Raw genomic sequence first — 27,409 nt, 5'->3', positions numbered from 1 at the left:
ATCCATTTTTTCCAGATCTTATACCAGGGCTCTCTCCACTCTCAAACACCCACTCTATGTTTTATCAAGTTCTACAAAAACCATTTATCTCACCTTTTCCCTCTGGGTTGGTGGTGAAGTCTGGAAAATTGATTCACAATCTCGGTGCATTATCTAAATGTCTCTACCATGCTGTATTTATTTGTTGATTTATTTGTCTACAGTCAACTTTGTTTTTCCCCTCGGAAGAGCAAAGGAAAGGAGCATTATTGGGCTTGGCTCTGAAAAGGAAAACAAGTTACAAGGCTAGAAAATCTAAGAAGAAATGCTTTGGGAGCCAGAAGCTGAGAGTTTGAGAGCTTGACAAATTCCTAATAGTCCTGCATAGTTAGATGTTTTTGCTCGATTGTTTTTCATTTGTTTGCTGTGTCTGCATTTTCTCTCTATTACTGTCTTAGTAATCTCAAGAGGCCAAAGTGAAGAAGGAGTTTACATAACTCTGAGGTCTTTTGCCTGTTGGATTAGTAACAGGTGTGTAGTTGTGAAATGATTACTCAGATGTTGCAAAACCAATTTCTCAGACTCTCAGTGCCTAGACTTAAGATATCTGGCTGTGTACTCATCAGAACTCTTTTTCTTAAGTCTCTATAGCATTAGATAGATTATCTAGTCTATTACATAAGTAGACAATAAACATGTCAATACATACATACGTACATATATAATACATAGTAAATAGTAATACCAAATGGATTCTGAATTTCTGTTTAATCCTCATTTACCTGACATGCATAATCCTGGAGGACCTGTTTTAGCTGCAGTTATAATAGACTCCACATTTCACGTGCAAATAATTAGAATTTCCTAAATATGCTGGTGGTATTAATTTAATCCAATGAACCCAACATGGCAAGAAAATAATCCAAGGCAATAGAGTTTTGCAGGAGATAGAAAATCAATAATTCCAAAGAAGAAACCAAGGAATGGCCTCAATATGTGTCCTCATATATTTGAATTATTCTGTATTTGGGGGTCATAAGCAGCATCTGTGACTACACTGACAGGATATAACATGGTATGGCAACTTTTACTTAGCTAAGCTGGAGCTGGTTTCCCAGAATTCACTTCTCTGCTCCATCCCGGGTTAGGGTTGGCACAAGACAAATTTGCATAGAGAGAGATTTGGAATATGGCAGTAAAGCAATGGCCATCACTCCCAGAAGGTGGGGCTAGGAACCAGGTTGCTCTTGCAGCTCCACAGGTGGCCACTGAGCTACTGGCTCCTCTCGTCCGCAAGGGCAGTGGCCAGGCCTCCAGCCCCCCCAGCTCCTACCTGCTCTACTCCTTCAGCTTCTCCAAATCCTGGGCCGGGGGCATGTGCAGCCTGCTGGTGAAGGCTGCCAGCTGCTGCCTTTTGCAAGTCACCCACATTGTTGAGGTTGGCAATGGAAAGAGAATTGCAGGCTGGAGTTTGTCCTCATGGATTCCAGTTTACCCTTGTGTTTTCCCACTTCACATCCAGCTTGTCTTCCCAACTGCCTGCTAATCTGGCAGCAACTTCAGATCTGCCCCAGACACAGAGCAATATCCTTCTAGAAGTTTCTTTGTCAGTGCCTGCAATTGTAGAGGTTCTCAGCCTTATAATAAAGCCCTTATTCCATAACCCTCACAGTGGTTCTGCCTCCCTAGTTGAACCCTGACTGATACACATGGGATAGGAGAAAGAATGGACTTCAAATTAGGAAACTGGATTATAGCTCAGGCTTCACCGCTGCCTAGCTCTGTGTCTTCGGTAGTGTCATCGACTTCGCTGTATCTCTATTTTCTTATATTAGATAGACACTAGAGACAGTTCTGGCTCCAAAATTGGGGAAGTTAGTAAAACTTCACCCCAACACTCACAACTTGAGGCATTATATTCATTCACCCAAGTTTTAGAAAAAGCTAGGAGATTGTTTTAGTCAAATGAGACTGCATATCTAAGATACCAGCTTAAAATTTACTTTGTTTACTGTAATGGAGTTTAACTTTGCCATAATGTTAAATAAATCCGTTAACATGGAACAAGCATAAACTATAGCATGTCATATGATTCACTACAAACATCTTAATTTCCAGAACATATATGCCTGTGAAATAGCCAAGAATATACATTTTTTGTAATCATTGGGTTGTCCTGAATACCTATAAATATGTGATTTGCAAGAATCCTGGGACCGAGATGCAGAAAACATCTATCCATACTTGAGCCAGAGGGAGCAGGAGGAGAATGCTCACGTGTCATCTGATAGCCTTCCTTTCTTTGCCCTGCACATTTTTGATAATTTCCCAGGAGATCGCATCAGAGCCATTGGGGAACAGCTTCCCAGAAGCTCTTTCGTTCTTATACTTCAAATAGCAGAGATGAAATACAAAGTTGGAGTAAAAAGCAGATTGGATGGAATGATTGCAGGATTGAAAGGGGATCTCTGACAACTCTTTTCAAGAGGATGACAATAAGGTGAATTCTGGGGGGCCGGCCCCGGTCTCCATGAGAGGCAGCACGCTAAAAACTTGGTGGTGAGATGATTCAATTCCTCACCACCATCTCTACCACAATAAGGATAAGAGCTATTGCAATAATACCATATTGCATTTCCAAGGGGCCCAATTCTGAGCTGCTTTTGTGTCCTTTCTCCCCCCACTTAATGACACAGATGTCTACAATCCAAACGCACCTGTGTTTAGAAACATAAGGTCCATTATGAGGACAGAGCATTGATCGCCACCTGACTGTTCCTCTGTCAGGAACAATGGCCTGCATACATAGCAGCAGAGCCTGCCCGCCCCAGAATTAACTTCCTTAAGGGCAGATGCATTCCTACACTTCAAAATTCTAGACCATTAGGAGCAAATTACAGGCTTAAGGGATTTATTTTCTTCTTATTACATGAGGAATGCATGCACATTGATTCTTTCCCACTAGGGATGGGTAAACAATGGTTTTCATTTAAAACTCAAATATCTCATTTAATAGAAAGTATGGGAGGGGGACAGGGAATAGGGTGTGTAGGTGATTCTCAGTGGGGTTGGAGGAGTCTCTAGGGTCTAGGTTCTGACAAAGCAAAAATGCATTCATTTTTATTCTCTAAGCATTTAGTTCACGAGTTAAGCAAACATTTTTTGAGCACCTAATTTGGAACAGGCACTAGGGCTACCTTGAGGAATTTCTAGTCCTGTGAAGAAAAGTTGTTTCCGAATCCATTTTGCTTGTCTCCCTCTGCTATCCTTAGCTTAGCTTGTAGCATCAGTCATTAGGATGGCCTTTTGTGTTACCAAGAAATGTGGCTAATTTTGGTCATATAGTTCTCATCGCAATCTCTTGACAAGATACAGAGGGCTCAGAACTAGGCATGTGGAGCAATGAGTGGTGGGGCGTGCATTCCAGGGTTCAAGGTTAGTGTTTTCCTAACCAATTCAACAAACATTTAATTGAGGGCCTACTAGACAGGCCTTCTTGTATTTTAGAAGGGCAGACAGATAGCATACAAAATCAATAAAATATGTCAGATAAATGTGATGAAGCAAACATAATAGAGTAGTGTGATCAAATGAATGGGAGGGTAATTCAGCTAGGATGGTCTATGAAGGCTTTTTTTTTTAATGGTCAAAAACTTATATTTAGAATTTGCCAGCTGGACTCAGTTTAGATGATCCCAATTTTGTTAGCAACATCCAAAGCATCATAGAAAGGAGCCAGTCGAACATATGCCTTTTTCTCTCCATCAGACTTGATCAGGGTGTTGACCTTTGTCATGTCAATGTCATAGAGCTTCTCACAGCCTGTCTGATCTGGTGCTTTTGTTGGCCTTGACATCCACAATGCACACAAGTGGGCTGTTGTCTTCAGTCTTCTTCATGGCTGACTCAGTGGTCAGGGGAACTTGATGACAGCATGGTGGTCAAGCTTGTTTCTCTGGGGGTACTCTTCCGAGGATATTTGGGCTGTCTTCTGAGATGCAGCATCTTGGGCTGCTAGAATGTGGGTGAAGTGCAGATCTTCTTTTTCTTGTGGCTGTGGATGCCTTTCAGTGCTGCCTTCTTGGCTTTCAAAGCCTTTGCTTTGGCTTCGGTTTTGAGAGAGACCAGACTTCCTTCTTCGCTTTCGGCACCATCTTTGTGAAAAGGGGAAGGCTTTTTTGAAGAAATGACATTTAAGCGGAAAATGGAATGGGAAAAGGAGCCAGAGATACCCAGATCTCAGGGAAAGGCCTTCCAGGTTGAGGGAATGGATAATGCAAAGACACTAAAAGGGAAATATGTTTTGGTGTGTTGATGACACACAAAGAAGGCTGATGGGGCCAGATGACCTCACTGGGGAATATTCCCAAACATTCCAAGAAAAACTAACACCAATCCTGCTCAAACTCTTCAAAAAAATTGAAGTGGAGGGAAAGACTACCTAACTCATTTTATGAGGCCATCCTCTTACCAAAGACAGATAAAGACAAGAAAAGAAAATTACAGACCAATACCTCTTAAGAATAGAGACACAAAAAATCCTCAACAAAATATTAGCAAACCAAATTCAACAGCACATTAAAAGAATTATGCACCATGATTCACTGGGATTTATACCAGGTGTGCAAGGGTGGTTGCACATAAGAAAACCAATTAATGTTGTTTTTCTGGTTTGCTAATGCTGCCATTAAGCAAAATACCAGAAATGGATTGGCTTTTATAAAGGGGCTTTATTTGTTACAAAGCTACAGTCTTATGGCCATGCAAATGTCCAAAGGCGTCAACAGTAGGGTACTTTCATTGAGGAACACTGATGGTGTCTGGAAAACCTCTGTTAGCTGGGAAGGCACGTGGCTGGTGTCTGTTGATCCCAGGTTGTGTTCCAGCTCCTCTCTCAGCTCCTGTGCATTCTTCAAAATGTTGCTCTTGGGGCATTTTGTCCTCTCTTAGCTTCTCTGGAGCAAACTCTGGGCTAGTGTAAGTCTGCTTTCAATGGCCATCTCCAAAATGTCACTCACAGCTGCTCTCAGTTCCTTCTGTTTGTTAGCTCTTTTATATGGCTCCAGTGATTTAATTCAGACCCATCCTGAATGGGTGGGGTAACACATCCATGGAAATTATCCAATCAAAGGTCTTGTCTACAGTTGATTGAGTCACATCTCCATGGAAACAATCAATAGGTTCCAACCTACTCAACACTAATAGATCTGTTCCCACAAGATTGCATCAAAGAATATGGTATTTTGGGGAACATAATACATCAAAACAAGCACAGTAATAAACCACATTAATAGAATGAAGGAAGAAAACCACATGATCATCTCAGATGCAGAAAAGGCATCTGACAAAATATAGCACCCTTCTTGATAAAAACATTCAGAAAACTAAGAATAGAAGGAAACATCCTCAATATGATAAAGGACATATATGAAAAACCCACCACTAACATCATACTCATTGGTGAAAGACTTACAGCTTTCCCTCTAAGATCAGGAACAAGACAAGAATGTCTATTGTCACCACTGATATTCAACATTTTACTGGAAGTTCTAGCCAGAGCAATTAGGCAAGAAAAAGAAATAAAGGCATCCAAATTGGAAAAGAAGGAGTAAAACTTTCCCTATTTGCAGATGACATGATTCTATACAGAGAAAATTCTAAAAATCAACAACAAAACTTTTAGAGTTAATAAAGAAATTCAGCAAAGTGGCAAGGTACAAGATCAATGCACAAAAATCAGTAATAGTGTTTCTGTATACTAGTAATGATTGATCTGAAGAGAAAATAAAGAAAAAAAATTTCATTTACATTAACAACTGAAAGAATCAAATGTCTAGGAATAAATTTAACCAAGGATGTAAAGGACTTATACATGGAAAACTATGAAACACTGGTAACAAAATCAAAGACCTAAATAAACGAAGGGATATTCTGTGTTCATGGATTGCGAAACTAATTATTAAGATGCCAATTCTACTCAAAGCAATTTACAGATTCAATGCAATCTCAATCAATATTCCACCAGTCTTCTTTGCAGAAACAGAAAAGCCAGTCACCAAATTTATATGGAAGGGTAAGCAGTCCTGAATAGCCAAAACCAACTTGAAAAAGAATAAGGAAATTGAAGGACTCATACTTCCTGATTTTGAAAGCTATTACAAAGCTGCAGTCACCAAAACAGCCTCGTACTGGCACAAGCGTAGACACGTAGACCAATGGAGTCAAATTGAGTTTTCAGAAATAAACCCTCCTTTGGTTATTGACAAGGGTGCCAGTTTCTCAGTGTGTAAATAATAGTCAAGAAATGGTGGTGGGAAAACTGGATCTCCATATGCAAAAGAATGAAGGTGGACCTCTACCACCTAATATAAGAACAAAAACCATAAAATTTCATAAAGAACACATAGGGAAGCATTTTCAGGACCTTGTGTTAGACAAGGATTTCTTAAACTCTACACCCAAAGCACAAGCAGCAAAAGGAAAAATAGTTAAATGGGACTTCATCAAAATTAATAATTTTGTGCATCAAAGAACTTTATCATGAAAGTAAAAAGACAGCCTACAGAATAGGAGAAAATATTTGGAAATGACAAATCTGATAGGGTTTAAAACCCAAAATATATAAAGAAATCTCACAACTAAACATCAAAAAGACAAACAACCCCATTTAAAAATGGGCAAAATATTTATTTCTCCAAAGATGATCTACAAATGGCAATATGCATATGAAAAGATGCTCAACAATATTAGCTGCAAATCAAAACCACGGTAAGATAAGATACCATTTCACACCCACTAGAATGGCTACTATGGGTTTACCTTGTAAATATTTTTATTCAGTTCCAGACCACTGCAGTAAAGCAAACATCACATTAAAGCAAGTCACACAACTTTTTTTTATTTCCCAGTGCATATAAAAGTTATGTTTACACTATACTGTAGCCTATTAAGTGTGCAATAGCATTATGTCTTAAAAAATGTATATACCTTAATTAAAAAATACTTTATTGCTAAAAAATGCTAACCATCATCTGAGCTTTCATCAGGTTGTAATCAACTTGCTGGTGGAGAGTCTTGCCTCCATGATGATGGCTGCTGACTGATCAGAGTAGTGGCTGCTGAAGGGGTGGCTATGGCAATTTCTTCAAATAAGACAACAATGAGGTTTGCTGCATCAATTGACTCTTCTTTTCATGAAAGACTTCTCTGTAGCATGTGATACTGTTTTGAAAACATTTTGACCACAGTAGAACTTGTATCAAATTGGAGTCAAACCCTCTTAAACCTGCTGCTGCTTTATTAACTAAGTTGATGAAATATTCTAAATCCTTGTTTTCAGTTCAAACAATTTTCATGGTATCTTCACCAGGAATTGATTCCATCTCAAGAAACTATTTTCTGTGCTCATTCATAAGAAGCAACTCCTCATCTGTTAAAAGTTTTCTCATGAGATTGCAGCAATTTAGTCACATCTTTGGGCTCACTTAAAATCTGGTTCTCTTGCTGTTTTTACCACATATTCAATTACTTTCTCCACTGAGGCCTTGAACCCCTCAAAGTCATCCATGAGGGGTTGGAATCAATTTCTTCCAAACTCCTTGTTATGTTGATATTCCAGCCCTCCTCCCATGACTCCACAAATGTTCTTAATGACATCAAGAATGGTGGAATCATTTCCAGAAGGTTTTCAATTTATTTTGCCCACATCTATCAGAGGAATCACTATCTATGGCAGGTACAGTCATATGAAATGTTTTTCTTAAATAAAAAGACTTGTGGGTTGAAATTACTCCTTGAACCATGGGCTACAGAATGGATGTTGTGTTAGAAGGCATGAAAACAACATCCATCTTGCTGCACATTTCCACCAGAACTCTTGGGTGACCAGATTGCATGTCAAAGAGTAGTAATATTTTGAAAGGAATCTTTTTTTTTTTTTTTTTTTTAGCAATAGGTTCCAACAGTGGGCTTAAAATATTCAGTATACCATGTTTAAATAGATGTGCTGTCATCCAGACTTTGTTGTTCCATTTAGAGAGAAAAGGAAGAGTAGATTTAGCATAAATCTTAAAGGCCCTAGGATTTTCAGAACAGTAAATGGAGTACTGGCTACTGGTTTTACCTTAAAGTCACCAGCTGCCTTAGCCTATCCTTTGAGGCTTGAAGCCAGGCCATTAACTTCTCTTCTCTAGCTATGAGACTTCATAGAATTGAAGAGACTTACCGGCCTTGCTCTGGATTAGCCTTTGGCTTAAAGGAATACTGTGGTTGTTTTTGATCATCTATATGACCACTAAGACTTTCTCCATATCAGCAATAAGAGCGTTTCTCTTATCATTCGTGTGTTCACTGAAAGTAGCACTTTAATTTCCTTGAAAACTTTCCTTTGCATTCACAACATGGTAAACTGTTTGGCACAGAAGCCTAGCTTTCAGCCTGTCTCAGCTCTCAATATGCCTTCATTGCTAAGCTTAATCATTTCTAGCTTTCGATTTAAAGTGAGAGATGTGTAACTTCCTTTCACTTGAACCCTTAGGTAGGCTTATTAATTGGCCTAGTTTCAATATTGTTGTGTATCAGGGAACAGGGAGGCTGGAGGAGAGGGAGAGAGGCGGGGCGAACAGCTGGTTGGTGGAGCAGTGAGAACACACACAACACTGATCATGCATCACCAGTGTCTTTCATGGGTGTGGTTCCTGGTGCCCAGAACAATTAAAAGTGAAACGTCAAAGATCACTGATCATGGATCACAATAACAGATATAATAATGAAAAAAATGGAAATATTGCAAGAATTACCAAAAATGTGACACAGATGCGTGAAGTGAGCACAAGCTGTTGGAAAAATGGCACCGATGGGCTTGCTTGACACAGGGTTGCCACAAAACTTCAATTTGCTAAAAACTCAGTATCTGCAAAGTGCAATAAAGTGAAATGCCTTAATTGTGATGTACAAAATATACAGGTGGCACAGTAGGCACTCAGTTCATGAGGTCACCTGTTGGTGACATATATTCTGACCCCACAGTTCCTCTCCCCAAGAAAGGCAGATAAAGTCCTGTTTATTAGGCTAACTAGAAAGCTACAGCTTGCATCTTTCCAGCACACAAGCATAGAGTGTTGGCTCTAGGCTCCTTCCAGTTGTTGAGCCCCCTTGCTCAGGTTCCCCTCTGGGCCTTTTAATATTGCCATCAATGGGAAGGGTGATGCAGCAAAGAGAGAGACAAGATGTATCAACATTTCCTAACACAGAATTCTGGGAATGTGGTCCTTCCACTCTACTTGCTCTTTAACCTGAGTTAAACCTGCTCCATCTCTTTCCCCTTGCTCTACTCATAGGTTTTAAAGTGATTTAATAAACTGTTATTCACAGATCTTAATTTAGTCTGTGAGCCTTTTTGTTCTATGACCTCTGGAATAGCTTGTCTGTTGGTGTACTTGGCGGCCACCATAGCTTCCAGATAATTTCCCGCATGAACTCACAAACTATCACAAATCAGAAAGCAAGCAAAGAACCAAGCCTTCTCCCAGGGATCCAGGGATTCCCACAGCTTGCCTTTTTTGTTCTCAATGAGTTGGTTGTGCATCACCAATGCTACCTTTCAGACTAAAGTCTTCCTGTTTCTCTCATATTTACTCAGCAGTGCCCTTTTGTTTCAGGTCAGCTAATCTGAAATGTAACACATATATAATACTTACCTGCATTAATTATCTCATCAAGCACATCAATGAACCATCTATACAAACAAGGTAGGTACAGCCTCAACAATTCCAATTTGAAGAGAATCTGTTTCCATAAGGAAATGACAACTTACAGGTAAATGCTGAATTTAGAGGGGAGAAAACCCTGAAAATCAAACCTGGTTGCAAGTAGATGTTCAAGTTCAATAAGTTGCTCCTTACAAAGACTCAATGCACCAAAGGAGAATGAATGACTGAAAGGTTAAGGCTATCCATGTGGCCTGCCTGCTCTCTCCCTCCCACCTCCCTTTTAAATCTTCTTTTGAAATGTATTGACAAAACTATGAAATACAAAATGTGACCTTACTTCATGTGCCCACAAACATCTATAGAATACCCAAACTCAAATATGTCCATTACAACAGAGTAATACTAGTAAAATGGCTAGAGAATAGTCCAGCAATGGAAAGGATGAAGTCAGAAATTCAAGAAAGAAAAATACAAAACATCATCCTAGTTAGAGGGGAAAGGCTCTTGGCACTTAAAATAAAGTTTTCCATTTGACATCTTGCTCTCCCACTGTGGAATCTGATGGCTGCTTAACACTTTGAGCAGACCCCAAATTGGAAAGCAAGGAAAGTTTTCCATTCAAAGTTCCCACCTTTCACATCTATTTCCATTTCTTCATTTGGCACAGCCAATATTGGATCTGCCTTTTGGTGCCAAGTCCATCTGGGGGAATCATTTGGCTGAAATAGGAGGATTAGCAAATTCTTCCAAGTTAATTTATGTTACATTACACTCTATGTGGCAATTTTGTCCAAGTTCTTTTAAAAATCAAGAAGGAACCAGTAAAATAAAGACAAGTACTTAGCAGTCACATTGGCCACATCAATTTTTATTGATGAATACATTTCTATGTGCTTTTAGATGTCATCTCATTTCATTCCCACCACACCTCTGTTTGGAAGATTTGTGTATCTTATCAGGAACTCATACCTAAGACATGCTTGAATAATGCTTTGTCCTGAAGAAGAGCTAATCTTGCCTACCCATGTCTTTGTCAACAGTCCACTGAACTTTTTGAGCTGGGTATTGACAAAGTGCAGAGGGGCCAACAGCCAACAGTATACCCACATTAGCCCATTCAGGGGTGCTGTGCAGCCGTGTGAGTCACAGCCAATTAGAATGAATGAAGTCTGCAAACAAGAGCCCACCATCAAGGACAACAGTCACTTGCTTGAGCAGCAAATAGCTTAAGAAACCACATGCTTCCCACCCTTAGATGGGGACAATCTGTCTTGCAGTTCATGCTAGTGATGTCAAGGACCCTTTGAACAGAATAAATGGAAACAGGAATAATTTTCAGACAGGAGTATGAGACTGTGAGTTCCTGTTAAGGAAATACAGAATGGCCTGTGTTTCCAGATGACTATTTCCTGGGGAGGTGCTTGAGACTTGATTTCAAATCCTGCTCCATTACAGACTAGCTTTTGGCTTTGAAACAGTCCTTGATTCCCTCATGACAATGGAGAAGTTGGATCAGGTAATTTCTGAAGTCCCTTCCAACTCCAGCTCAAAAAAGTAGAATCTCTGAAAATTGAATCTGTCCTACAATGAGCCTGAGCTTGAGGCAGCAGGAATTCCTACTTTCTCAGCTAAACAGAAAACGTCCGTGTTTAGAATAGAATAGAAGAATACATTCCAATTACCACAGCAAGAGCTGCTCCTAACTCCTAACAATCCTGACAACACAGCCAGGCTACATTCATTAAATGTTGGAACAAGACAGGAAGAGGTATCATCAAAAGAATTAACATACTTCCTGACCCACAAATTTGGAAAACATGGAGGCAGCTACAGTAGGAGGCAACATAGCTGTACGTGACTTCAATTTGAGAAGGGAGAACAATAGAGCCATTTTCCTGAGGGAGGCATTAGGATCTGGGGCTGCGGTGGCCATGCCATCATCACAGAGAAAATTTCATTTGGGTAAATGATCAGTTTCATCCATGAGAGAGAGAAGAGATTTGGAAGTTTGCCTCCTGGGCATATTTGGGTGGAATGAGACTCTACAGTGATAAATGAACAACTACCAAACACAGGATCAAAAAATGTAGACTTTTTCATGGTTTCCTGTAGTGTTGAACTGGGGTGCTGAAGGAAGTGTATTTCTCATACAAAATGTACTTCGCTTCCTCACTCATTTTTCAGTTTCTGCAAAGTCCCTTGGGAACTGAGCTTGGCACAGGGGCTTGGGTTGGCTGAACCTGGCTGGTGGACAATTCAGAAACCAGTGAACTGCTCGTCTAACAGCAAGTGTGCTGTCAGCACTCCGAGATAGCAGTGCTAATCGTATTTGTTTTGGCCTCTCAGTCTCGAAGGCAGATGGTTGTCATGTTGATTGGAAGAGATGTGTTGTGACAGGAGGAAAAATATGGGCCAAAGCTAGCCAGTAAAGGACTTGGGGGTGCTTTCATAAACAACAACAATTTCTGGAAACTTTAACACCACATGGCCTAGAAACCATCTTAAATTCATGGTATGGTAGGACTCATATTTGGGTAGAGGCTGATGGGAATATGATCTAGTGTCCTCTGGTATAGGTTAGCTGAGGATCCCCATAATCCTTGGAAACTTGATTGTATCCTTTGGCATCATGTGGGTTGTCTGGCCAATTTGGCTTTGTTCTCCAACCCAGCGTTGGGCTCATTGAATGTCACAGATGCTCCCAAAGTTCCCTGACCTGGTTCAGGACTTTCTTGAGAATATAGTAGCTACCAAAAGAAAAGGCAGCTGGGATCCCCTCCAGGTCTAGGTGGTCCCACTTACCCTTATTCACCAGGAGTTCTTCACTGACTAAACTGCTTCCTGTTCCATGACGCAATTCAGAAAATATTTATTGGAAACATATTTGGCACTTAGCATTATGAAGAGTGGGGGTGGGGGTGGGGGATGGCACACCATGAGATAACAGGACTCAGGGATCTCACAACCTAACCATGAATTTAAAATCAGACTAGGAGCCCATATGATAATCTTATAACCATATACAGATATCCCTTCCACATCATGGGGGTTAGGGGCGCGGTGCCCCCATGATCTGGAAAATCTGTGTAAAATTTTTTGGCCCTCCCCTTGTACCAGAGAAGAAGTCATTGTCAGGGTTTTCTTCTATAGTCTGTATGATCCCCTCCATTGAGTAGCACGTGTAGTGTGCCTTAAATGTCCGTATTACTCCCTGATCAAGAGGCTGAGTGAGAGACGTTGTGTTAGGTGGCACATAGATGACTTCAACACCGTCAGTGTGGAATTCATAGGGTTCTGGGTGGCCGAGGCATTGTCCAGAAGCAATAACACCTTAAAGGGTAACTCCTTGCTGACAAGGCATTTTCTAACCTCCAGCTTAAAACACTGATGGAACCAGTCAAGGAAAATTGCTTTGGCCGTCCATGCTTTCTTATTGAACATCCAGAAGATAGGCAGCTGGTATTTGTCCTTTCCTTTCAAAGCTCAAGAGTTAGCAGCTTTATATATCAGGGCTGCCTCTATTATGAATCCTATGACATTGGCACAAAAGCTCAGGGTTACCGTATCCCTTGCGGCTGTAAAACCTGGGGCTCACTTCTCTCTTGGCTGAAGTATGTCCTCTAAGGCATTTTTTCCTCCAGTATAGGGCAAATTTGAGAGCATTGAATATCTGTTCTGGTTTTGTAGCCTTTCTCTTCAACCCGTTTCTTCAGGGTTTCAGGAAACTCTGTAGCTGCCTCTTGATCGTCAGACGCTGCTTCTCCCATTACTTCTACCTTGCAAAATTTTATTGAAGAGGCAGGGTATATATACTCTAAGGGTGGAGGGAGTGGCTAGTAAGGACGGGTGGCGATCTAGGATTGGCTGCTGCTGTTGCTAGGGTGGAAGGCAGATGTAGGGGGATTGGCGGTTGCTGTTGCTGGGGGTCTGGGATTGGTGGTAGCTGTTGCTGGGGTGGATGGCCAATGGGCGGCTACTGTTTAGGCACTGAACTAGCTACTGCTTAGGGTGGGAACTACTGTTACTTCCTTGAAGAAGGCTAATTATAGCTTAGGCTGTTCTTGCATCAGCCCTGGCGGCCATGTTGCATGTTACCGGTATCGCTGAAGGTGAATATTATATATGCTACCTTAATTGTCCCCAACACTAAATCTTTTTTTAAAATTTTCAAACCAGTCTTTGCTGGCCTGAAAATCCATGGGGGTAGACCCTTCACCTTCATTTTCCTTTAGGGAATCATATAAGGACTTAGCCTTTTCTTGTATGATGCCAGGGTCTGCTGGAATGCCTTTTTTTATAACAACCCTGTATCCAAGAGAACACTGCACTTTCTACATGAGAGAGATGTGGATATTGTGGTTGATAAAAATGCTTTGCAGTTATTGGTGTAGCTGCAGCCTTTGCATGTTGTCTGCAGCTTCCACAAAACTCCCTCAAAAGTCCCATTTGATTTCTTATGCTGATACACAAAATATTGAAACCGCAATGGGAAAAGTCGTGATGTGGAAGAGATAACTGCAATGACATGGGAATGAAGCTGGACAACTCAACAGCACTAGCGTGATTCCTAGTGCTGATAAATGAATATACTATCATTTTTATTAATACTTATAGTTCATAGTATCCATAATCATGTATTCTGTAACTGTCAAAGCACTTTCACAGGCTCTGTCTCATTGGTTGTAATAAATTGACAACCTTGGAACTTGATAAAGGTAATCCAGCCCTGATTCCCCTCCACCAACTTTGACTCTAAAATAAATTTTCACAACTCTGTGGCTCACCAGCCTTTTGCTTGATCTACACTGTGGGTGCCAGCCCCATTCATTCGGACCTTTGTCATCTCCTTTCTCTCCATGTCACTGAGTAAATACTCAAAGTTTTTATTTTCCATCTCCCTCCTCTCAGATATATTTTTTAGTCGGACAAAATGGGCCTAGAAAGGGGAAGCACAGGACACAAAATTTAATGCTTGTTTCCTGTTATTAGCTGTCAATAGACTATGAAGTCATTTTGGTATCTGGCCACTAGTTATTTTCAAGGATCAGTTAATGGATGTATTTATTTCCTATTGCAACCATAACCAATGACTATACACACAGTGGCTTAACACAACAAAAATGGATTATCTTACAGTTCTGTAGGTCAGAACTCTGACATGGGCCTCACTGAGCTAAGATCAAGGTGTGAGCTGGGTGTTCCTTCTGGAGGTTCTAGGGGAGAATTTGTTTCCTTGCCTTTTCCAGCATCTAGAGGCCTCCTGCATCCCTTGGCTTGTGGCTCCTTCCTCCATCTTCAAAACCAACCGTTTTTTTATCTTTTACCTTTTTTGAGTCTCTGCCTCTCTCTCTAACCACAGCTGGGAAAAGTTCTCATGTGATGAGACTCAGCCCACTTGGATAATGAAGGATAATCTCCTCATCTTAAGGTCTGTAGCTTTAATCACATCTGCAGCGTCCCTTTTGCCGTGTTAAGTAGCATATTCACAGGTTCCAGGGATTACAGTGGGCACATTTTGGGGAGTGGGCCATTAGTCTGTCTGCCACAATGGATGAGCCCAGGTCAGGCTGACAGGAAGTAGCAGTCTTATTTTCCCAGGGAAGGAGTTGAGCAAGTAAAGCTTTGCATAACACACCTACGTAGGGCACTTCACCCATATGCAGTGGGGTAATGGCTTCCGTTCTGACCCAGGGCAGGAAGGAACTGGAATCAGAAAGCCCATAAGAGAGGATGCCACACCAACTCATGCATGGAGGCTGGCTCATCCATCGTCCTTGCCTTTGCTTTCCAGCTAAGCTAAAAGATTTGTCTTTTTTCATATTGTTAAGATACAAATTTGACATCTCTTAGTCCAGCCTGCTATTTATGGATTCCCACTTATATATAAAGTCCCCTCCCAGGCCTGGGTTTGGCGGATGAACCCTCAGGTTCTCATTTTCTATCTTTCACTCTTTCATCGTATTCTCTAATAATGACTTACTTAAGGTCTGGGAAATGTCATAAGAACAGGCCATTGTATATGATCAATGGAGGCCTCAGAACCCTCCTGCTCAGGGATTTTTTTTTTTAACAAGGAGATTTAGAAGTTTCTGTCTCAATCAGACAATGAAGACATTATCTTTATTTAAGAGAAGCAGAGAAAAAATTCACCATTAAATCCCAGCTACTGCTTATAGTTTTGTCCTCATATCAGCCATACATTGGCTACTAGTTTTCTAAGGATCCCAAGCAACTGAAAAGGGAAGGAAAAACAAGAGTGAAAAATAAATTCTTATTCCATAAAGTAGTTTTCATTTTAAAGTAATTTAACTTTGTTTTCACACACACAATAATGGAAGTGAGTTTCTGATATAACTGATCATAATACCCTAATAGGGGTTATAATATCTCCTATATATGAAACAAATTTTAAGTGCCTTAGCACAATTAAAATGTTAGCCTTCAGATTCATTAACCTAATAAGATGTGTAAAATAGACAAATGGCATCAAAAACATCTATGTTTCTGATGATTTCTGATTGCTAAATATACTTCCTTAATGACATGAGGGCTAAATTTAGTCAATGGTTGGATAATGGAACTAATTTATTTCTTTAATCATCTGAACATTTAAACCGTGTGCAAGCTCTGGGCTAGGTGTTGGGATCAAAATGATGATCAGCCCCACCTCTGCTTTGAGGATTTCACAGTTGAATAATTTATAAATAATAAGGTAAGGAAATGAAAGAGAAATGTAGAGGGTACCAGGAGGGAAAGAGGATAGCCCAGAACCCACCTTGGATGTGAAGAATCTTCCAGAAGAAGGGGATATTTGAACTGAATTTTAAAGGATGAATAGGAATTTTCCAGAGGAACATAGGAGGAGCATAAGAAGAAGGGGAGGAGGCAGATAAAACTAGTGAAAGGAAAGACAGCGAGGCATGTAGGAAGAAAACAGATGGGACCAGCATAGTATATCAAGGAAACTTCAAGATTTTGGCCATTTGTAAAGCACAATATCATAGGGGCGAGCCTAGAGAGTTCTGTGCAGGTCTATAGTAGACATCTGGTTTTGTTTGTTTGCCTACCTAGCACCCCTTACTTGTTATTCCAGTAACAACATCCTAATTTTCCTTTGGGGAATCACTTTTCAATCACTCTACATCTCTGTGGCTCAGGACAGGGCTCTACATAATTCAGGGCTCCAAATCTGAGCACATGGACCATGCCTAGCCAATCAGATCATATTTTCTGGCAACAGTAATGTGCTCAGGAATAAGCATGTGCCCAGCAGATTATTCAGGACAAGCAATACCAGCTGCTGTAACAAAGAGCCCCCAAATCTCAGTGGTTGGTTTTGCTCTAATGAAAACCCGGTGCACACATTCCTAATCAAGTGGCTCTTCTGGGCGGTTTCCTCCAAGTGGTGACTTATGGATCCAGGTTCTTTTCATCTAATGGCTCTGTCATTCTGTGGGGCTCAGAGTCCCCTGAGGTGTTTGGGCCACTTGCTGAATCTTTATACCTAGCCAGTCAATAAGTGGAGAGGAAAGGAATGTGGAACTCACTAGGGAAGTCTGAACATTCAGGCCTGGGAGAAATGTGCTTCACTTCCACTTGCATTTCACTAACCAGAACTGGTCACGCAGCTCCCCTGAGATTCAAGTGACCTGGGAAATATTAGTGTCACCAAATGCCCAGGAGGAGACAGAAATAGTTTGAGGAGCACATATCAGTGAGAGACTCTGTTACACTCCAGCTGGGCTCATCAAAGTCAATGAGCACAAGTCCTGGGATTCTCCCCTGACCCCCTGGTCTTACTGGGAAAACGTTTTTTACAGGGAGAGTTGGTAGGAAGACGACAGTTTGCTAAACTGGTAGCTCTATACAAGGAGCTGCTGGTAAGCTTCAGGGCCTGGAGTAGGGTGGGGCAAGCAAGGTGGCTAAGGTGCAAATTGAAGAAGGCAAGGAGGCTCGCACTCTCAGAATTCTGCAAGTGCAGGGTCATTGCTTGCCTGACCTAGCCTCCTGGAATTTTGCACCCCGGGCACCTGGCTTGCTTCACTTAAAACCTCACCCCGAGACAGACACATTCTTGGCAGTATTAGTTGAACTTCTGGATCCTTCTGGAACCAGTCCCATGCCCTGGAATTTTCGGCCATACGAGCCAATAAATATATATATTTTACTAAACCCTTTCAAGTTAGGTTTTTGTCCCCTGCAACTAACAGAATCCTGATGAATATGTTCTTGTGCCATAGCAAACGAGTGGAGGGTTTTAAGTGGAAGAGTGGCATGGTTAGATTTGCATTGCAGTGAGTCCAGTGTAGTTAGACGATCAGCCTGCAACACATCCCAGGCATCCTCACTGAAAACAGGCAGAGTCCTCTCACCTCCCTTTAGATTTTCCTCTAGATAAATAATGCTAATCTTGCCATCGGAATTCACATCTGAATGCAAATTCAAAAGATTTCTCTAAACCAAAATAACCTTTATATGACTATACTTGAATGCTTCTGAATTTCCTGATTTCAGCTCAAAGGTTTTGAAGCTGGTACTGCAAGCAAGGACCTTTCTGTAGCTTTTCTGTCCTCCCACCCAGACCAACAAAAATGTGAAATCTTGCAGAAAAGTGTGCTGAAATTTTAGTGCTCAGTCTTAGGGAAGTGAATAAGTGAAATGAATCTCGGCCTTTGGGGATTGAGTTTGATGCTGGAAAAGAACCCAAAAGTTGAATATTTATTTGGGGCATTGCCAATGTTACCCCAATAGGTGGCCCCAGTGGGGAGAGTACCCTGAAGTCCCGATAATGGAGTCGAATCCACTGTCAATGTCAAATATTTCCCTAGACATTGATTGTCACTGCAGCATTCCTTTTCCTCATCAGCCCTGCTGAATGCTTGGTGTGTATGCACATTTCAAGACAGGAACTAATGTTTAGATCAAAGTAATAATGGCTGCAATGGACTCAAATAAGAAAGTGGGCCCTTTAACTGTATTTCTTTGGAAGACAAACTGGCCAGTCAGGAAGTGGTTAAGGAGATAAGGGGTTAGGGAATGGTGTTTTAAGGATTCTTGGTTGTTAGGCAGATAAATGTCTCTTACACTGAACATGCCTTAGAATATTACACCTCAGAATATTATGATACATGCTGTCTTCTTAGTGTCAAATACTGAAATTCCCTCCTCTCAATAGTTGCTTAATTTCCAAGAGACATAACGCAGACGTTTTCCTGGAAGCTGTTCTTACTGATAAATATCCCAGACCATCTCAGGAATTCCAATTTATCTTATCTCCCCAGCAATAGTGCCAGGGAACATGTCAAGTTAGAGAAGCAAAGTCATTTCAGTTCACACAGGAGTTGAGCGATATTTTGTTTTTGTTTTTTTCCATTTCAATGTTAATTTCAGTTGCAGATTGCCGTAGGACTTAAATAGGTGATTTCGCCTTCATTTGTTTTTTTTGTTCCCCAGATAACCTCTCCACACTTGGGAACAGAAATTAGGAGGTATAGAATTACAGCCGCTATCCTAGGGAAAATCCTGTAAGTGCTCTCTGTCTCACTTGCCCCAGCTGTGAAACAGAAATGAGACCACTTCCTTGTCAGGATTTGTGAAATAAATTGTTACATTGTCTTATAATTTTACTTAAAGGTGAGTCCTCTTGAATTCACACTGCCATGTATTTATCTACCCTATAAAATCCATATAATACATTTGCCGTTGTCTTAGACTGCTTCATGAGAATGTAAGAAATCTTTTTTTTTTCAGAAAGGTACATCCAAAAGCTTTTTTGCTTTGCATTATTTTTAATCATTATAATTAACCTTGGACTCCCTTGAAACTCTTTAATGAAGACATAATGAACAGTCATATACTTAAGGACAACCAAAATATAAGTCTATGCTAAACGTTTGGACCTGTTTTCTTTAATCCAGGTATTTACCTCAGCTTATTTCTTCTTTGTTTTACCCAAAATATTATTTGTGCTAATGGTGTCTATCTACAGAGAGAAAGAGAAAGAATTCCTTCTCCTTCAGTGAAGAGGGCTTGGATGAGGAGGACAAACAATGATCCCCAGAGCAGGTTTTGGAATTGTATCAAGTAATATTCATTCATGCAAATCCCTGATCATTTTGCAAGATGATTTGGAAAAGTGGTATTTACCCCAATTTAGAATAGCTTTCCTTCTCCCTTCTGATTCTCCAAAGTCCTCCCATAATATAAGGCAGAATTCAGGGCCCCTGTCAATCAATCATCCATCCATCCATCCACCCATCCATCCATCAAACATTTAGTAAGCTCATACTATGTGCCAGGCATTGTTGCAGGCACTTGGGGTACATTGTTGAACAAAATCAACAAAGATTCCCTCGTGGTGCTTATGTTTCTCCATGGAGCTTCCATCAATCTCTCTTTCTTCTGAAGTATGCCAGCAGAAATAGGCTGACATACTGAATTTAATTTAAATCTTACCTATACATTCTTATGTGTGGTTCTAATTGTTTCACACACTAGACTTAGAGAAATGCACAAGCTTGGCGTCGGCTGGCCTGGGATCAAATCTAAACTGGGCAAAGATGCAAACTATGTTGACCTCATTTTCTCCATCTGCAGAATGGGGAAAAGAAAGCTACCAAACCCCCAAAGTTTGGATCCCACAGCATTTAATCCCACAACAGTGAGGATTAAATGATATATCTGTGCAAATTGCTTAACCCTGTATGGCACATTGAAAGCACTCATTAAATGCTAGTTATCATTCTGTGTTGAGTATCAAAGAGTCTACCAATTCAAGCAATCAAGAAATATCTTTGAAACCACTTAAAACTGACCAGCTTCCTCCCCATTCCCCTGGGCAGGCTAGAAAATCATTTTCAGCCACTACTGTGAGTATTTCTTTTTCCCTAGATTTGCCTAAAAGTCTAAGGGACTTGGGTTTGGAGTTCAGGGGTGGGGTGTTGGAAGGGTCTCTAATGGCCCATTTATCACAATTACTGTGAGATCCTTGACCTTCAGCCTGGCTGCTCTTTGCTCTGTGTTCCCACGTCAGCAGGAAGGCCAAGGACCTGTCTCCGAGATGCAGTGGGAGGTGGGACCATGGGAGAGTTGAGGCCCCAAGCCCCAGAGCATGCTCCATTGTCCTTTCACACCTCATTTACAACACACAAATTCACTGATAAAATTAAGAATTTCAACATGGCGGCTGTGGAACATGGAACTCCAAGCTCTGAGCAAGGCTCTGTGACTGTTCACATGCCCCTTAAAAAAGACCCTGTTTCCAGTTAAGATAGCCATAGCCATGCTCATTGTGATGGTTGTTTTCCTCCCTCTGAGGCCTGCACAGAAATCTGAAAGGCATGCGTTCAGAATGAGAGTAAGGGGAAGGGTCGAGGAAGGGCTATAGGCCACAGAGGCTAACTCTTGCAGAGAAAGCCCCTGGGCTGCAGGTGCCCCTCCTCCACCAGGAAACACTGGGCTCGTTGACCAATCCCAGGTCTGAATAAACAGCGCCTGGAGAGGTTGAATTGGGATGGACTTTGTAGGACCTAGCTCATGTTAAGACAGGTTTCCTTTCTGTTCTAAAGAAGCAGTTGCTGCTGTCATGGGACTTTTACCCTCTTGACAACTGGGATTTCCCTTGATTTGTCCCCTCCAGACTGGGCTTTACAGATTTATTTTTGCTGGTTTTGTCTCCTGTATGCATTCTGTGGTCAAACAGAAGATGACAGAACCAGAACTTTCCAAAATACTGCATTTTGTTTACAAATGCTGAGCCCTAAAAAGAAATCCAAAAGAGTTTGTGTTACTAACCACTCAACAAGGCAAACTGAATTTCAATCCAGAATCTCTCCCCCCGCCCCCCATGGTTATGAATCTGTAGCTCCAGGGCCAAGCACAGTGTCTACACATGGTATGCACCCCCAAAATGTTTGTTGAGTGAATGGCTGATTGAACAAATATATTTATCTAGAGCTCTGATGTTTGCTCGTGCTTCGTTTTCCACATCACAAGCACCAGGGGAAAGAAGGTAGAACAAGTGTTATTACCCCACTTACACATGGGCGAATGGAGGTGCAGAGGAGTTAAGTCCCTTACCCAAGACAATAGGGCTGGAATCAGAATACAGATTTCTTGACCCCAAATGTAGGGCCTTTTCCACCGCCTCAAGCTTCTAAAGTGAACACAGCAAAATTCCACTGTTGCTCTGAATCTGTGGTGGTTGCATTGACAGCCCCACTTTTCTCACAAGGCATGTTTCTTGTTATCTTAAAAATTTTGTTTTTCTTTTATATACACACATTTTCCCCTTTGGTGAGATAAAACTAAACAGAACACTTAGGTGGATCATGTTTCACTAGCTAAAGATGATGGCAAGCCAAGGAAAGCAAAATGCTTTAAGGAGATTACGATCACCATCATCATCAAAACAGCATCTTTGAAGGACAGAATTAGCTGTGGAATTGTCTCTCCAGTGTTCCATTGGTACAGCTATTAGAAAAGACCCTGTTTTTCAATGGTGTGCACTTAGAGAGATAGGAGGGTGCAGAATCGTGGTTAAATATCCAAGTTCTGGAGCAAAACATTGGAATTTCTGCTCTACAACTTATTAAGTAGGGGACATTCGGTAAATTATTTAATCCCTTTTGGCCTCAGTTTCCTTGTCTATATCACTGAGATTGTAAAAATAGAAAACTTAGAAGATGGTTGTAGATAGTGTTGGCAAAGTGTTTAACAGAGCCCCTGGCACATGGTAAGCACATAATGCATGTTTTCTGTTATCAGCGAAGGCAGGCACCTGCAGGCAGGAAGGGGGAGCATCACATTCAGATGCAGATTAATCGGTGAAGAATTCCCTTTACGTATATGTCCTGGTATTTCCATGTGAGAGCACATCGAGAGATAAAATTCCTTGTCCAGGTAAGTAAAAAAATGGAATGAAATATATCGACCCAATTTAGATAAAGGTAAAATGTTCTGTACTTTCAAGCTCATTGTTAGTTTGCTTCTCTGTGTTTTTCAAGACTCACTCACTGAGCACTAGACTTGCTTTTGCATTTCTTTTCTTTTCTTTCTTTCTTTGAAAAATCAAAGTTGTTTTCTGGACTTTCGAAAGACACTTTTAGAAAGTAAAACTGAGATTAAAAAAAAAAAACACTTCATGTTGTTTGCTACCAAATTCATGCCCAACTACAATTAAAAAATTTTTTTTAAATAATTCAAGATAATTTTCAATGGGAAATGAATTACTCTGTGTTTATGTTTCCTTATATATACATGCATGAGAGAGTGTCTTTTGGCAACCTGTAAATGGATAGTTGCCTTTCTTTTTCATAGACAACCACAGAGAGCTCTTATTCCTTGCTATTTTTACCTCTTTCAAGATGGGTCAGCTCAAAGGGAAGATTTGCGGGGAGGGTTAGAGGCCTTCCAAACAATCTTCAGACAAGTGGCATAGAAGCAACACTTTCAGATCATCACCTCTTACAAACCTGGCTTACCTGTAAGGGTGGAGTCTGGAATGCCCTAGCAACGATCTTTCCATGTAATCTCAGCCCTCAAGGTGACTTCAGAATGCACACACTGATTCATTAATTTGTGCCTTGTAGAAAACAACCCAAAGGATCCAGACCTTCAGTGGCATTATTTTCTGTAGAGATAAAACCTGGGTATCTTGGGTGAACAGCATACATTAGATTAATGCAAGACCTCTAAATACTAGGGAAAAGCTGGAGTGGCTGGGGAGAGGACAAGTTGATTTAAAAGGATATTTAGTGATTCTTATTCAGCAGTACTTAAAACCTTCTGTGTTCCAGACACTGTCCTTGGCTTTGGACATGGAGCTGTGAACAAGATCCCTCCACTCTGGAGCACTCAGTTTTACAAGGAGACAAACAGTAAACAGATCTTTTTGGAAACATATATTAAGGGCTTATATATCAAACCAAGCAAACAAACCAGTTAGCTGGTACAATTGGCACCTGAAACTTCTCATGAAGGAAAAATGTGCATTTTCATACTAGGATAGTTGGGAATTAACTGAAATCCAAGGATCAGTTTCTTCATCAGTGAAATGGGAATGATTCTACTTACAGGTCTGTGTTGAGACTCAAATGAACCCATCTATTCAAAGCATTTAGTTTGGTGTTCAAATTTTGATAAAATGAATGTTTATCAAGTTGCTATTTTGTATCAAGCAATATGCCAAGCACTTTAGTAGACAACATCTCATCTAAACCTCACAGGACCACCCCACAAAATTAGAAGTGACCCCAAGTGGAACAGTTTGTACTAAGGACCTGGTTTCACATGGACTCATTGTCTTTGTTGGAATAGAAGATTAAAATAAACCAATTTGGAGAAGCAAAACCATTTATCCCCAAATAAAATCAAACTGTTTACTTTTTCATTCTCTGATCCACTAAAAACCGATGTTTCTTCTTTATTTCTAACTCTTCTTAAATTTGCTAAAATTATATTGGAATTAAACCAGTCAGATGTTGGGATTTCTCTTTTAAGGAAAGTGATCTTTGCTTTATATTAGAATGCCTAGGAGTCAACTACGATTTAAAAAATCAATTTGAAGCCTAAAAGAGAAGTCTTAATTAATGGTTCATCATTTTATTTATTTATTTTTTTAATCATCATTTTATTGAGATATATTCACATACCACGCAGTCATACAAAACAAATCGTACTTTCGATTGTTTACAGAACCATTACATAGTTGTACATTCATCACCTAAATCAATCCCTGACACCTTCATTAGCACACACACAAAAATAACAAGAATAATAATTAGAGTGAAAAAGAGCAATTGAAGTAAAAAAGAACACTGGGTACCTTTGTCTGTTTGTTTCCTTCCCCTACTTTTCTACACATCCATCCATAAACTAGACAAAGTGGAGTTTGGTCCTTATGGCTTTCCCAATCCCATTGTCACCCCTCATAAGCTACATTTTTATACAACTGTCTTCGAGATTCATGGGTTCTGGGTTGTAGTTTGATAGTTCCAGGTATCCACCACTAGCTACCCCAATTCTTTAGAACCTAAAAAGGGTTGTCTAAAGTGTGCGTAAGAGTGCCCTCCAGAGTGATCTCTCGGCTCGTTTTGGAATCTCTCTGCCACTGAAGCTTATTTCATTTCCTTTCACATCCCCCTTTAGGTCAAGAAGATGTTCTCCGTCCCACGATGCCGGGTCTACATTCCTCCCCGGGAGTCATATTCCACGTTGCCAGGGAGATTCACTTCCCTGGGTGTCTGATCCCACGTAGGGGGGAGGGCAGTGATTTCACCTTTCAAGTTGGCTTAGCCAGAGAGAGAGGGCCACATCTGAGCAACAAAGAGGCATTCAGGAGGAGACTCTTAGGCACAAATATAGGGAGGCCTAGCCTCTCCTTTGCAGCAACCGTCTTCCCAAGGGTAAAACTTATGGTAGAGGGCTCAACCCATCAAACCACCAGTCCCCTATGTCTGTGGTGATGCCAGCAACCATGGTGGTGGGGTAGGCGAACACCCCCGCATTCTCCACAGGCTCCTCAAGGGGGCACCACATCTTTTTTTTTTTCCTTGTTTTTCTTTTCTTTTTTTTTTTTTTTTTAACTTTCCCTTCTTTTTTCAAATCAACTGTATGAAAAAAAAAGTTAAAAAGAAAACAAACATACAATAAAAGAACATTTCAAAGAGACCATAACAAGGGGGTAAGAAAAAGACAACTAACCTAAGATAACTGCTTAACTTCCAACATGTTCCTACTTTACCCCAAGAAAGTTACATAATATAGCAACATTTCTGTGAACTTGTTCCTACTATATCCATCAGAAATTAACAGACCATAGTCATTTCTGGGCATCCCCAGAACGTTAAATAGCTTATCTGTTCTTGGATTATTGTTCCCCCTTCCTTAATTGCTCTCTACTGCTAGTTCCCCTACATTCTACATTATAAACCATTTGTTTTACATTTTTCAAAGTTCACATTAGTGGTAGCATATAATATTTCTCTTTTTGTGTCTGGCTTATTTCGCTCAGCATTATGTCTTCAAGGTTCATCCATGTTGTCATATGTTTCACCGAGATCGTTCCTTCTTACTGCCGCGTAGTATTCCATCGTGTGTATATACCACATTTTATTTATCCACTCATCTGTTGAAGGACATTTGGGTTGTTTCCATCTCTTGGCAATTGTGAATAATGCTGCTATGAACATTGGCGTGCAGATATCTGTTCGTGTCACTGCTTTCCGATCTTCCGGGTATATACCGAGAAGTGCAATCGCTGGATCGAATGGTAGCTCTATATCTAGTTTTCTAAGGAACTGCCAGACTGACTTCCAGAGTGGCTGAATCATTATACAGTCCCACCAACAATGAATAAGAGTTCCAATTTCTCCACATCCCCTCCAGCATTTGTAGTTTCCTGTTTGTTTAATGGCAGCCATTCTAACTGGTGTTAGATGGTATCTCATTGTGGTCTTAATTTGCATCTCTCTAATAGCTAGTGAAGCTGAACATTTTTTCATGTGTTTCTTGGCCATTTGTATTTCCTCTTCAGAGAACTGTCTTTTCATATCTTTTGCCCATTTTATAATTGGGCCGACTGTACTATTGTCATTGAGTTGTAGGAATTTCTTTGTATATGCAAGATATCAGTCTTTTGTCAGATACATGGTTTCCAAAAATTTTTTCCCATTGAGTTGGCTGCCTCTTTACCTTTTTGAGAAATTCCTTTGAGGTGCAGAAACTTCTAAGCTTGAGGAGTTCCCATTTATCTATTTTCTCTTTTGTTTCTTGTGCTTTGGGTGTAAAGTCTAGGAAGTGGCCGCCTAATACAAGGTCTTGAAGATGTTTTCCTACATTATCTTCTAGGAGTTTTATGGTACTTTCTTTTATATTGAGATCTTTGGTCCATTTTGAGTTAATTTTTGTGTAGGGGGTGAGGTAGGGGTCCTCTTTCATTCTTTTGGATATGGATCTCCAACTCTCCCAGCCCCATTTGTTGAAAAGACCATTATGGCTCAGTTCAGTGACTTTGGGGGCCTTATCAAAGATCAGTCGGCCATAGACGTGAGGGTCTATCTCTAAATTCTCAATTCGATTCCATTGATCTATATGTCTATCTTTGTGCCAGTACCATGCTGTTTTGGCAACTGTGGCTTTATAATAAGCTTCAAAGTCAGGGAGTGTAAGTCCTCCCACTTCGTTTTTCTTTTTTAGAGTGTCTTTAGCAATTCGAGGCATCTTCCCTTTCCAAATAAATTTGATAACTATCTTTTCCAAGTCTGCAAAGTAGGTTGTTGGAATTTTGATTGGGATTGCATTGAATCTGTAGATGAGTTTGGGTAGAATTGACATCTTAATGACATTTAGTCTTCCTATCCATGAACATGGAATATTTTTCCATCTTTTAAGGTCCTCTTCTATTTCTTTTAGTAGAGTTATGTAGTTTTCTTTGTATAGGTCTTTTACATCTTTGGTTAAGTTTATTCCTAGGTACTTGATTTTTTTAGTTGCTATTGAAAATGGTATCTTTTTCTTGAGTGTCTCTTCAGTTTGTTCATTTCTAGCATATAGAAACATTACTGACTTATGTGCATTAATCTTGTATCCCGCTACTTTGCTAAATTTGTTTATTAGCTCTAGTAGGTGTATCATCGATTTCTCAGGGTTTTCTAGATATAAGATCATATCATCTGCAAACAATGACAGTTTTACTTCTTCTTTTCCAATTTGGATGCCTT

This window comes from Choloepus didactylus, chromosome 10 (assembly GCF_015220235.1).
Source record: "Choloepus didactylus isolate mChoDid1 chromosome 10, mChoDid1.pri, whole genome shotgun sequence".
Lineage (NCBI taxonomy): Eukaryota > Metazoa > Chordata > Mammalia > Pilosa > Megalonychidae > Choloepus > Choloepus didactylus.
The sequence above is the reverse complement of the archived record's forward strand: the minus strand, read 5'-3'. Positions refer to the sequence as shown.